General features: G+C 38.2%; 1 protein-coding gene across 2 annotated transcripts in view; it reads left to right on the top strand.

Moving 5' to 3' along the window:
- LOC106881444 (uncharacterized) overlaps positions 1–14,619 on the top strand; it is a 46,870-nt gene that overhangs the window by 3,834 nt on the left and 28,417 nt on the right. The window lies entirely within an intron of this gene.

The following is a 14,619-nucleotide window of genomic DNA, read 5'->3' as shown; positions in this document are numbered from 1 at the left end:
GAGCGAAGGGAACATGCATATTATGTATGTGTGCGTGTGTCAATAAGTGTAGTAAACATGCAGATATGGAGGTTGTTTTCATTAAGGTATCGATTGATGTGGATTGTCCTAAATCTGTGTTGTTTTGCCGCCGTTTTTAGGTCAATTATCGACTGCTTCTTACGCATATGTAAATGTTGTTTACGATAGATTCGCCTATTTGTGTGTGAGAGAGATAGACGTGAAAGGGGTTGGACGTGTATGCATTTGGTTATCTAATAAAAAAATATATATATGTTTGTATGTGTGTGTGTGTGTGTGTATATATATATATATATATATATATATATATATATATATACAAGCATGTGATTAAAATATAAAATTTTGCGATAAACATTGACAAAAACACCCACCTGATTTCGTACGTATATTTAAATATAAACAGATGCGTATTAGCAGGTGTTAAGACGTACAAACGTATACACGTTGGCATAGATTCTGCACGCACACACACACACAGAGAATCTATGCCACTCTGCATATACCTAAGTTATACCTACATGTTTATAAATATGTGTGTATATATGTATATATCATCATCATTTTATATCAGCTTTTCGTGGTGGCATACATTGGACGGGTGGTCAAGATCTGAGTCACCTGCCGTCGGGAGTAACTGCTTTTAAATCCTGGTTTCTACAGCTGGATGCTCTTCCTATTGCCAACCACTTCAGAGTATGCTGGGTGCTTTTTTTCGTTGCACCAATACTAGAAAGGTTAATCTCTGATGAATCAGTGCTAGAGGGACCTTACAACCCAACAATTTCTCTGCTTATTTAGCCAACCACATTTCATGCTTTACAGTGACCAAATGTACATATCCTTCTTTGAGTACTTATTACACCCCTACCCTTCCTCCCTCCCACACAGGCACCTATTTCTTATATTTCTGTTGTCGTAGTGCCTTCTTCCACAGGTTCCACTAACTTTGAGTGCCTGGCACTTCGTTATGCAGCAGTTATCCTCCATGTACCATCACATGCCCATATCAGTGCAGCCCTCTCTCTTGTACACAACTCTTGATTGTGTGTTTGCATACACACACACACACACATACACACACACACTGTTCCTGTCAAATCGTCCAACCTATGCCAGCATGGAAGACAAGTGTTAAATGATGATGTTGATATATTATAAAAAATCTTCCACTTTTGCCATTGTTAATCTCTCTCTACCTGACTCCACCCCTACATACCTCCTATCAGATCATACACTTGTTTTTCTCACTCATTCTGGTCTTTCTCATGTCATTGCTCTCTCTCTCTCTCTCTCTCTCTCTCTCTCTCCAATTACCTACTTCTAGCTTCCCCGATGTCATTGTTCCTTCTACTCTTTACCCTATTAAGTGGTTGGCTATACAAGCAGGAATAGTGTAGGGGTTTATAAGGTTCCCCCCCAGTTGTCTCACTGAGGACAAGTCTACCTCTCTTAATGCTGGTGCTATGAAAAAACACTAATTATACTCTGTAAAGTAGTTAGTGTTAGGAAGGGCATCCAGCCATAGAAAACATGTCAAATGACATATATGAAAACCTAGACTTTAGGGCAGAAGCTCCCAGTGGGGAGTGGCTCTGACCATGGTGACTTAGCTAACCCATAACATCGAAAGCGCATGGAAATGATTTTATACTCACTCACATACATACATGTGTGTTGAGCTGCTTCTAATTCATATTTGAATTTTTTCCATGACATGAAATGTTGGGACATTCCAGCAGATGGTGTTTAAACCATTTAGCATATAGTCATGGTTAACAATATGGCTTGCGGCAGGCCTTGTTCAGTATGTGGCATTGATGTCAAAACAATGACAAAACATTGATGTCTGTCACTCCAAGAAGGGGCCTATGTGTCTCGCTTGACTATGAATTACTTTTGGGTATTTTTAACACCAGGCACATAGAGAATATATTCTCTTATGCCTAAAAACCACAGCTGACCCATGAACTAACAACATACATACCTTGTGTATGTGTGTTTGATTTTGTATATATATATATATATATATATATAGACACACACATACAGAAATTGGAAAGGGAGCATAATATGGTACAATCTGCCGTACAGCCTACAAATTTAAGCCTTTATAGCAAAGATCTTTTTTCAGCTTTTCCAAAAATGTAGCCACAATCACTTCAAAGTACTAAATGAAAACACATAAATTTACTCTACCATCAATAACTTCTCACCAATTATAGCAAATTCCAACTATGCAAAACTGAATCAAATACCTGTTGCTAATAAAGCAAATAATTGCAACTTATGTTGTAGAAGCACATTCCCTCTATAGTGAAAACAATAAAATCTTGTTAAAGAAATAGTTCTTTGTGCTACTTATATTTCCCATCTCCCCCTACCTTCAATCTTACCATATCTTGTCAATTGCTCCCTCTCACACTCTCATACTGTTTTTCTTTTATATATTAGATTAATTGCAAACTCATTCAAAAATAGATTTAGCTTTCACATATTTATTTAGTAACTCTTTTTCCCGAGACATGACTTCCTTGTCTGAAGATTTTTGGAAATTGAAAGCTTGTAGCGCTATATCTTCTGAAAAATTTTCTCACATACAAAACCATACCAAAACATGAATAAACCTGCACTGATGAGTTATACGAGATTTTATTCTCTAAACTAAAATTAGACATCCTGCAATAATTCCTTTTTACCAACACTAAACTTTTAAAACTCTAAAAGTATTATAAAGACTTACAAATTATGAGTAGATAACCATGTCTTGTAAAATACATGCTTTCTTTTCTTATTGATTCTAAATGTCAGTATATTTAATTGGTTAAATTCTTTATTTGTTTTAGAATGATAAAGGAATAATATGCACTTGCATTACCCTTCATTCTTTTATTACTGTATTCCTTATGTACATGTCTTTAATGGTTTAACAATTGAAACTATGATATTAATCCCTAGTTCCCATATAAGTAGAAACCGTTGCATGTAGTTTATATATATATATATATATATATATATATATCTCAACATCACTGTCAGTGTTTAACATCTGTTTTTCATGCTGCTAAGAGTTGGACAGTTCGATAGGAGCTGACGAGCCAGAGGACTGTGCCAAACTCTATCTTCTTTGGTATGATTTCTACAGATGGATATCCCTCCTCATGCCTACCATTTACAGCATGTACTGGTGCGCTTTTGTTTTCATGTCACCAGCACTAGTGAGGTCACCAAGTAATTTGCAAGACAAGACTCCTCAACTGAGTGGGCTGTGGTGTAGAGGTAGATGGCTTTATGCCATGAGAGGTTAAAATATGATAGACAGAAGAATGTAGGAGAGAAAGAAATGATGAGGCTGTACCCTCAAAGCACAAGGTGACTATGAGAGAATAGGGACAGAGGATCAGAAAGGATGGATGGGTAGATACGTTTACAAAAGTGTGAATGGAATATGACAATTCTTCTTCTTAGGTCTCTTGATTCTGCGGAGAACATAGAGCCACAACAACATTTTTTTGCAATGGATGCGGTTCTGGGGGATCCTCTTCGGCTCATCCCACGTCATTCTGGCTGCCCTCACCTCTGCGTCGACACTCTTGTGCCAAGACTGTTTTGGTTTGTCCACTTTTCATTTCCTTTGTGGGTTCCAGTCAAGAGCCTGCTTGGTGACATTTGGTGCAGGCTTTCGTAGCATGTGGCCTATCCACCCCCATTTTTGTTTCTTGATATCTGTCTCAATTGGAGCTTGTCTTCTCCTGTCCCACAGTTGTTCATTGGAGACGTCCTCTGGGCACCTGATGTTAAGGATGTTTCTGAACCATAAAGTAGAACTGACTTAACATTTGTGTTGAACCCTTTTGCATTCAAACCGGCCATATCCGGCCCAAACATTCTACCTGTTTTATGTTCAAACTGACCAGATCCGGTCTTTCACACCTACCCTACAGTGTGTCATTTTAAAAATACACAATCACATCATTGAAATCTTGAAGTTACAAGATAATACATGATCAATTCAAAACGATTTGAATAAATAAGCAATGCATTTGACAGAATAATGTGAATGCTAAATAGTGAAGATCCAGATCTTATAGTGGAGTGAGGGGGCTGTTGATCTCCAGATTGGTCACAAGGTGTTGAAGGAGTGTCGGGATTTGTTTATTCAGCATTTAATGTCCTCTTCTGAATTACATATGGCAAATAATCAAAAATATTGTCAACTTCCATGTAAACCTGTATTTGGATATGAAAGTGTTATATTTATGTTGTCAACTATTATATAATTACATATACACAAATAAGCTTGCATATCATCCTGTAACTTGATATTGGTCTTTGCATTTATCTGTACATTCTATATGTAAATGTCAACCAGGTTTCATATTAGCTTACCTGTTTCATTTTTTATATATTTTATTCTTTTCTCTGTATATACGTATCATTTCATGAGTTTTATTTTCATATACGTACATACGATGAACTTATATCCATGTATTTGTAAAATAGTGATATGTATGTAAGTTTACATTTGTATGTGTGCATCATTTTTTTTTTATATGTGCATGTATACAAATGTAATGCATAAAAAAAGTCTATTTTTCTGTTAACATAAACTCACTTGCTCACATATTCTATACTTGATGTGCAGGCATCTTTGTCGATAAATGCATTTGTATGTGTATTTTTTTGCATCACCACGTGTACATATGCTTGTATGCATCAGTATATATATATATATATATATATATATATATATATGCATATATTTTTGTATATATTTACATTTGTAAGCATATTTTATATATATATGCTTATATGTGCATATCTGTTGGTATTGATTTATATTTTGAAGCTTAGAATTCACTCACTCTCTCTCTCTCTCACTTTCTCTCTCTCTCTCACTTTCTCTCTCTCTCTCACTTTCTCTCTCTCTCTCACTTTCTCTCTCTCTCTCTCACTTTCTCTCTCTCTCTCTCACTTTCTCTCTCTCTCTCTCACTTTATACAATCATATCCATATATACTTTTTCTTATGTTTACAGAAACTTATATAGCACCCAGCTGAATTAACTTCTCAAAATATAGTCCTATATATATATATATATATATATATATATATATATAAATAACATTTTTTTTTAATATAGATTTACACCATTCCTATTAGTTCTAAATTCCTGTCTATTCGTAGTGATAGTTATGGTGATATTTTCCTTAATATCACTTTGCATCCAAAATATGATATGTTTAGATAAATTTCCTTTGTAGCTTATTTTTTCTTAAAACTTATTTAGCAATGTAGCCTACTCTGTGTAATTTTAATAGTATTTAGTTAGTCAATAGTTCTCTTACTCTAAATGTTACCCTAAAATACTATAGATTTTCAGATTGTCAGCTCTGATCTTATAATTAATATAAATGTTACTCTATGGAGAATAGTATAAATATAATTCTTTTGTGGGTCTTCATTTCTGTTGACATGTTTACAGTGTCTTTTCAGAAATTTGGACATGCACACTTGTCTTTCTATTTATGAGTGTGTTTGTGTGTGTAATGTGCAAAACCATTTGTGTGTGACAGAAGCAGTATTAGTTTGGAATAGTAATCTGTGTATCATACTTAAAGCAGACACATATTTGAAAGCCTAATAAACTACAGTATTCATTTTAAAATAGCATCTCTTATAGACATACAATGTTAAAATATGTGTGTATACATACATACATACATACATACATACATACATACCTACGTGTGTGTGTGTGTGTGTGTGTGTGTGTCACAGTGAAAGTGTGGTTCTCAAAGCACTATGCTTGTGTTTGTATTTTGTTTCACTGTTCTCTGCTCACTGCACCCAACCTCTCCCTGCTAAGCCTTCCTGACCTCTCTCATATTCCTAACATCCATCACTCCACCCCCCCCTCTAACTACAGCACTATTCACCTGTTGTAATCATATGAGAGCAGAATCTGCACCTATTCCATCCCTCTTTGTGCAACCAACTACCTTTCACCCTCTCTGGAATTACTTCCTTTCTAAATCCATTCCTTATTCTCAATATCATCCCTTCCCAATTATTTTCCACTGATCACCCCTTCTTGTGTCCCCAGTTATCTTTCCCTCTCTTGAGTTACATCTTGAGACTGCCATACCTCATCTTTAACTCTCCCCCATATCTGCTATCTTCTCAAAATATTCTGTGAAACCATACAACCCATGGTAGCATGGAAGATGGATGTTAAATGATGTTGCGTGTGTGTGTGTGTGTCTGTGTGTGTGTCTCTGTGTGTGTGTGTCTGTGTGTGTGTGTCTGTGTGTGTGTCTGTGTGTGTGTCTGTCCGTCCCCCTTTTATATATTTTCAGTAGTATGGATTAATGCAGTACACTTAACCAGATATTTCAGACTTGGTGTTTAGATAACATTCCACCCTTATACCCATGTTGCATTATAACTCTATTATCCAAGCAGCAATAGGTGTGTGAGTGATATATATATATATATATATATATATATATAATGTTTACTGATATAGCATATGTACAAGAGGGATGGAAATCAAAACATTTGTAACTTGACTGCAATATAATGTATATTTTAACACCAGCTTAAAGATATCTTTGCTTATTCTTTCAGAAATTTGCACTTCACTTTCTTAGTGATGGTTAAAAAAAAATTTCAGTCTGAGGTAGTGGAAAACCTCATTGGTTGTTACAACGCTAACATAAAGTGAATTCAAATATATTTCCACACAGATATATATATTTTCCACTCAAAGTATTAAAATTATGAAGTCAAAAACAATGGAGAACCATTTGGTAATAAATAATAAAATAGGTGCAGGTGTTGCTGTATGGTAGGAAACTTGTTTTCCGACCACATGGTTCTGGGTTCAGTACCACTGTATAGCATCTTTGACAAGTGTTTTCTTCTATAGCCTCAGGCTGACCAACGTTTTGGGAGTGGATTTGGTAGATATGAACTGAAAGAAACCTGTTGTGTGTGTGTGTGTGTGTGTGTGTGTGGGTGTGTGGGTGTGGGTGCGTGCGCGCGTGCGCGTGCGTGCGCGTGTGTGCGCGCGCGTGCAATAGAGAGAGAGAGAGTAAACAGATGCGATATAGACTCTCGATATAGAAAACACTTTGTAGTAATCAAATAATTTGAACTTTCATCCCAAAGAGATTCATTGGATAATGTGGTCTTGTGTTATTTATAATCACAGGTTTAACCTGGAGTTAAATAGCATCAACAAGTCATTGACCTGAGTCAATGAAACTCTTGATAAACAACAATCACCAATTGAAAAATTCATTAAGACTACCAAATCTCAACCCTGATTAAGCTTATCTGATCAACTTAATAATTTGATATGTAATACTAAGACAGGTTTTGTTTTAATTATTTATTGGGATTATCCTACTTTATGCTACTTTCTGTTAGTTTTTTTTAATGATCACATTTAAAGCTTTATTGCAGTTGGTAACACTTATTGCCAGCTAATTAAAATAGTTCTCTCTATTGGTAACTCATGGTAAATCAAATAGTTCAGAACTTCAACTTTATCCACTCATAGTTACTTTAATACTCTTGATAAAGGCATAATTGTCACTGTTAAGAAGCCAATGAGGGAACATCCACATAGTCATCCAACCTGCTAGAAAGAGTAACCAATACTTACTGAAATCATAGCTGGAAAGTGACATAATTAGTGATAAAGTGCCTGTGCATCTGATAGTCTGACAAGCTGTCCACAAGGCTTTGCTTTGTGGGCACGAAACCTTGGTAACTCTATATAAAATTTTGTAATAATTACTGCTCTATTTGTTAATGTACTTCTTTCCGATATATGTTTTTTTATTAACTATCATCATCATCATTATCATTTAACATCCGTTGTCCATGCTGGCATGGGTTGCACGGTTTGACTGGGGCTGGAAGGCTGCGCCAGACTCTAGTCTGATTTGGCATGGTTTTCTATGGCTGGATGCCCTTCCTAACGCCAACCACTCTGAGAGTGTAATGGGTGCTTTTACGTGCCACCAGCACGGGTGCCATTTGCATAACACCAGTATATTCCATGACTGCAATTTTGCTTGGCTTGATGGGTCCTCTCAAGCACGACAAAATGCCAAAAGTTTTGGTCATTGCCTCAGTGAGGCCCATCACTCGAAAGGAACTAAGCCACTTTGCCTCAGTGAGGTCCAACGCTCATATATATATATATATATGCAGAGAGAGATAGAGAGACAGAGGAATATATATATATATATATATATATATATATATATATAATATGAGACAGGTGTACGTACGCCGCTATATATATATATATATATATCTAAAATATAAGAGACAGGTGTACGTACGCCGCTATATATATATATATATATATATATATATATATAATACAGAATGGGACAAGAACGCAAAACATCCAGACAGTTAGGTGATACAAGGAAGGCACAAAATATACAGATAGATGATACAAAGAAAACATGGACAGTTCATTCGGAGTTTTCTCTCTTCAGTCGAGATCCAGATTATCCTTGCAATTTCGGCTGGTTATTCTCGATATTGCTCCAATCTGGCCAGCCCCAAGGAAAAACTAAGCTAAGAGCATTTTCTTCCAAGGAATCTAATGTTGCTCCAGTCCACTCAGCTGGCTACAATGTCCAGTCCCTGTATTTCAAAGGGCCAGCCTTGGCACATCCTGTGTCACGCCGAATCTCCCTGAGAATTATGTTAAGCTTTTGTTTCTGTATTTATTTTGAGATGCTCTGTTTCTTTCAATTGACGCATGCGTACGAACAGCCATGCTACATGGCAGTGAAACATGGGCTGTAACTGCTGAGGACATACGTAAGCTCGCAAGGAATGAAGCCAGTATGCTCCGTTGGATGTGTAATGTCAATGTGAATACCCGTCAGAGTGTAAGTATCTTGAGAGAAAAGCTGAACATTAGAAGCATCAGTTGTGGCGTGCAAGAGAGACGATTGCGCTGGTATGGACATGTGGTGAGAATGGAGGAGGATAGCTGCGTGAAAAAGTGCCACACCCTAACAGTTGAGGGAACCCGTGGAAGAGGTAGGCCCAGGAAGACCTGGGCTGAGGTGGTGAGGCAAGACCTTCGTACATTGGGCCTCACCGAGGCGATGACTACGGACCGAGACCTTTGGAAATGGGCTGTGCGTGAGAAGACCCGGCAAGCCAAGTAAGATCGTTGCCAGTGCCCCTGGACTGGTTCTTGTGCGGGTGGCACATGAGATGCACCATTTTGAGCGTGGCCGTTGCCAGTACCGCCTGACTGGCTCCCGTAGGATTTTCGAGCGAGATCGTTGCCAGTGCCCTGGACTGGCTTGTGCGGGTGGCACATAAAAGACACCATTTCGAGCGTGGCCGTTTTCGTGTGGGTGACACGTAAAAGCACCCACTACACTCTCTGAGTGGTTGGCGTTAGGAAGGGCATCCAGCTGTAGAAACTCTGCCAAATCAGACTGGAGCCTGGTGTTGCCATCCGGTTTCACCAGTCCTCAGTCAAATCGTCCAACCCATGCTAGCATGGAAAGCGGACGTTAAACGATGATGATGATGATGATGATGATAACAAAGAATTTAGTAAAATAACTTAGGTATCATTAATATAGTGTTAGGAACATAAATTGTGACTAAGATTTGGTGGAAGATTTTAATTCAAAACTTATGAAAACAAGACATTTGTACTCAGAGCCAGTTTCAGCCGGGTTGGTAACGAAAGGGTTAAGGGCATGTGCGTCTGTGGAGTGCTCAGCCACTTCCACATTAATTTCACAAGCAGGCAGTTCTGTTGATTGGATCAACTGGAACCCTTGTCATAACTGATGGAGTGTCAGTTATCTATCAGCCCATTCACAAGGCTTTGGTTAGCCTGCTGAGTTCAGATTCTACTGAGATCGACTGGAGTTGATAAAACAAGTACCAGTTGAGCACGGGTCAATGTAATCGACCAGCCTCCTCTCACAAAATTCCAGGCCTTGTGCATATAGTAGAAAGGATTAGTGTTATTTGTTTGGTATGAAGGAAGGGGCTATGTGCATGACGTTCATAAGGCCTCAATTCTGGTGAGATTGATACAGCTCTAGAACTAAATGATTTAATGTTTTCCTGTCTTCAAGTTAGCAACTTGCGATCTGAGAGGGTATTGGTTGCTCTTTTTAGCAGGTTGGGTGACCATGTGGATGTTCCCTCATTGGCCTTATAATAAAGATGGTTATCACTTTATCAAGAGTATTACTAATGAATTGATAAAGGTAAGGCGGCAAGCTGGTAGAATGTTTAGTGGCATTTTGTCTACCTTTATGTTCTGAGTTCAAATTCTGCCAAGATCAATTTTGTCTTTCATCTTCTTGGGGTCAATAAAATAAATACCTGTTGAGCACTGAGGTCAATGTGATCAGCTTACCTCCTTCCCTGGAATTGCTGGCTTTGTGCCAAAATTTGAAACTAATGAGTTGATAAAGTTAAAAAAAGTTCTGAACTATTTGATTTACCATGAGTTACCAGTAGAAAGAACTATTGTAATTAGCTGGCAGTAAGTGTAACCAACTGCAATAAAGCTTTAAATGTGGACATTAAAAAAAAACTAACAGAAAATAGCATAAAGTAGGATAATCTCAATAAATAATTCAAGCAAAACCTGTCTTAGTATTACATATCAAATTATTAAGTTGATCAGATAAGCTTAATCAGGGTTGAGATTTGGTAGTCTTTATGAATTTTTCAATTGGTGATTTTTATTTATCAAAAGTTCAGCAACTGAGGTCAATGACTTTGTTGTTGTCACTCTTTAACTCCAGGTTAAACTAGATTGAACAGAGCCATGGTCACAGGCATTCCATCAGTAACCATCTGATTTTTTCTTTCATAGGCTTGTCCTTTCAGGTGCTGGTGCTGCTTAAAAAGCACCCATGTTGGTGCTGCGTTAACGCATCTGTGCTGGTGGCACGTAAAAAACACCCAGCACACTGTTAAGGGGTTGGTGTTAGGAAGGGAATCTAGCTGTGGAAACCATGTCACATCAGACAGTTGGAGTCTGGGTAGCTCCCTGCTAGCCAGCTTCATGTCAAACCGTCCAACCCATGCCAACATGGAAAGTGGACATTAAATGATGATAATGTACATGCACCATATGACCCCATTATCCAACTTGTATTTTATATTTTTCAATGCTAGGCTGTGATTTGAGAGATTTGGTTGTTATTTGAAGAAAGGTCAAGCAACCATGTAATTAGTCTATCTTGTTTCGTTGATGAAGATTTTGAGATTAGCAATCATAATAAAGTCACAATATTGTTGGGAGTGATTAAATCTCAAAACATTGTAGTGGTAAATGTTTTTAAACATTTTACTGACTTCAACAAATTTTCATTTTCCCCTGTTGATATGGCCTTGTTAATTTTCATTGTGGCTAGTGTCAGTGGCCACTACATTCTTGGAGTGGTTGGTATTAAGAAGGGCATCCAGCTGTAGAAGCCAAGCCAAATCAGACTGGAGCCTGGTGCAGCTCTCTGGCTTACCAGCTCTGCTCAAATTGTCTAACCCATGCCAGCATGGAAAATGGATGCTAAATGATGTTGTTGTTGTTGTTGTTGTTGTTGTTGTTGTTAAGGTGCTGAGCTGTTAGAATTATTAGCAAGTCGGAGAGAATGCTCAGCAGCTCTTCATCCATCTTTACATTTTGGGCTCAAAATTCAGCTGTAGCTGACTTAGCATTTCAACTTTTCAGGGTCGATAAAATGAGTATCAATCGAACATTGTGGGTCAATGTAAATGACTAGCTCTTCCTCTAAAATTTCAGGCCTTTTGCCTTCAGTAGAAAGGATTATTATTATTAAGGCAGCGAGTTGGCAGAATTGCCAGCTTGTTGGACAAAATGGCATTTTTTCTGGTTCTTTAATTTGGAGTTTATGTGCTACTGTGATTGACTTTACTTTTCATTCCTTTGGGGTTGATAAAATAAGTACCAGTTTAGCACTGGGCCAATATTAAAAATCAGAGCTGTGGAATCAAAACAAAAAAAATTTCGACTCTGGCTCCTCTACTATTGGCACTTCCGACTCCTCTTTATGTAATTAAGTGATTGTGGTCTACATATCTCATAATGCATATGTTTGAGTAGGCCTATATGTTATAACTGGTTTATGTTAAAGAATAAAGATGTGAGTTGGAGTCGGTAAAACTATACTGACTTCTGACTCCAGCTACCCGTCAATTGTTTCTGACTCCAACTCCACAACCTTGTTTTAAACTTACCCCTCTCCTCATAAATATCACCATCACCATTGTTTTTGAAGTCCACTTTTCCACACATACACGGGTCAGAAAGAATTTGTTGAGGCAGATTTTCTATGGCCACATACCATTCCTATTGCCAAACCACACTTGGTTCCTAGCAAGGTAAATAGTTCACCAGTGAACAACCACTGCTTGTATGAAATAATTATGATGGTTGGAAATTTTGATTTGAATTCATTTTTGGTAGCTTTTTAAGAAACCACTGAAGTTTTCCTATTTGCCTCTCAGACTGTTTTATTTTGTTTAAATAAAACCTTGACCTTCGTTAAGAGAGCAAGTTGGCTGTTTCTTTAGTACTGAACAAAAATATCATTGAGCTGGTGTTAACAAAATACATAATAATATACAGGTAATATTGCAGACAGCATGTAGTCTGGTGTTTAAATCCATTACAAATGTTTTGCTTTCTTCCTCTCCACTGTCTGTCTGTCTCTCACTATCTGTCTGTCTGTCTCTCACTATCTGTCTGTCTGTCTCTCACTATCTGTCTGTCTGTCTCTCACTATCTGTCTGTCTGTCTCTCACTATCTGTCTGTCTGTCTCTCACTATCTGTCTGTCTGTCTCTCACTATCTGTCTGTCTGTCTCTCACTATCTGTCTGTCTGTCTCTCACTATCTGTCTGTCTGTCTCTCACTATCTGTCTGTCTGTCTCTCACTATCTGTCTGTCTGTCTCTCACTATCTGTCTGTCTGTCTCTCACTATCTGTCTGTCTGTCTCTCACTATCTGTCTGTCTGTCTCTCACTATCTGTCTGTCTGTCTCTCACTATCTGTCTGTCTGTCTCTCACTATCTGTCTGTCTGTCTCTCACTATCTGTCTGTCTGTCTCTCACTATCTGTCTGTCTGTCTCTCACTATCTGTCTGTCTGTCTCTCACTATCTGTCTGTCTGTCTCTCACTATCTGTCTGTCTGTCTCTCACTATCTGTCTGTCTGTCTCTCACTATCTGTCTGTCTGTCTCTCACTATCTGTCTGTCTGTCTCTCACTATCTGTCTGTCTGTCTCTCACTATCTGTCTGTCTGTCTCTCACTATCTGTCTGTCTGTCTCTCACTATCTGTCTGTCTGTCTCTCACTATCTGTCTGTCTGTCTCTCACTATCTGTCTGTCTGTCTCTCACTATCTGTCTGTCTGTCTCTCACTATCTGTCTGTCTGTCTCTCACTATCTGTCTGTCTGTCTCTCACTATCTGTCTGTCTGTCTCTCACTATCTGTCTGTCTGTCTCTCACTATCTGTCTGTCTGTCTCTCACTATCTGTCTGTCTGTCTCTCACTATCTGTCTGTCTGTCTCTCACTATCTGTCTGTCTGTCTCTCACTATCTGTCTGTCTGTCTGTCTCTCACTATCTGTCTGTCTGTCTGTCTCTCACTATCTGTCTGTCTGTCTGTCTCTCACTATCTGTCTGTCTGTCTGTCTCTCACTATCTGTCTGTCTGTCTGTCTCTCACTATCTGTCTGTCTGTCTGTCTCTCACTATCTGTCTGTCTGTCTGTCTCTCACTATCTGTCTGTCTGTCTGTCTCTCACTATCTGTCTGTCTGTCTGTCTCTCACTATCTGTCTGTCTGTCTGTCTCTCACTATCTGTCTGTCTGTCTCTCACTATCTGTCTGTCTGTCTCTCACTATCTGTCTGTCTGTCTCTCACTATCTGTCTGTCTGTCTCTCACTATCTGTCTGTCTGTCTCTCACTATCTGTCTGTCTGTCTGTCTCTCTCTCATACACACACACACACACACACACAGAGGCAGTAAACTCACTATCAGTTCCTCTTACTGTCACATGTCATTACCAGATCTTTAGCCTATGTAATCCACAATACACTGATTTCTTATCACAGATTACTTTTTTATTTTTAGATGTTTTATTTACATAAAAATTGAATCTTGATTTAATTACAAACAAAACAAAAAAAAGCAGAGATTAAGCAGCAATAGATTGTGGTGAGTACACCCCAGAACAAATGGCATGTTCACCTGTGCTCTATGAACACAACTGCAATGGTGTTGTTGCAGAGAATGGCCAGCGACATTTCCTGTAGCGGCCACCCCACCTCATGAGGCTCATCCCTCAGATGGGCTGCAATTATCCTGATTTTACAGAGGAAATCAGCAGTGCAGGGTCAGGTCCAATAACACCTGAGGACTTGATGGTAACCAGCACTGTTTTTTTGTACCTGCCTAATTATAATTAAGTTGACATTAGATATAGCTTATATTAAGTTTATTTTGCTGCTATATGGTTTCAGGTTCAATCTCAATGCATGATACCATGGTGA

Source organism: Octopus bimaculoides, chromosome 4, assembly GCF_046866305.1.
Source record: "Octopus bimaculoides isolate indiv1 chromosome 4, ASM4686630v1, whole genome shotgun sequence".
NCBI lineage: Eukaryota > Metazoa > Mollusca > Cephalopoda > Octopoda > Octopodidae > Octopus > Octopus bimaculoides.
This window is presented reverse-complemented; position numbering and strand designations above follow the sequence as displayed.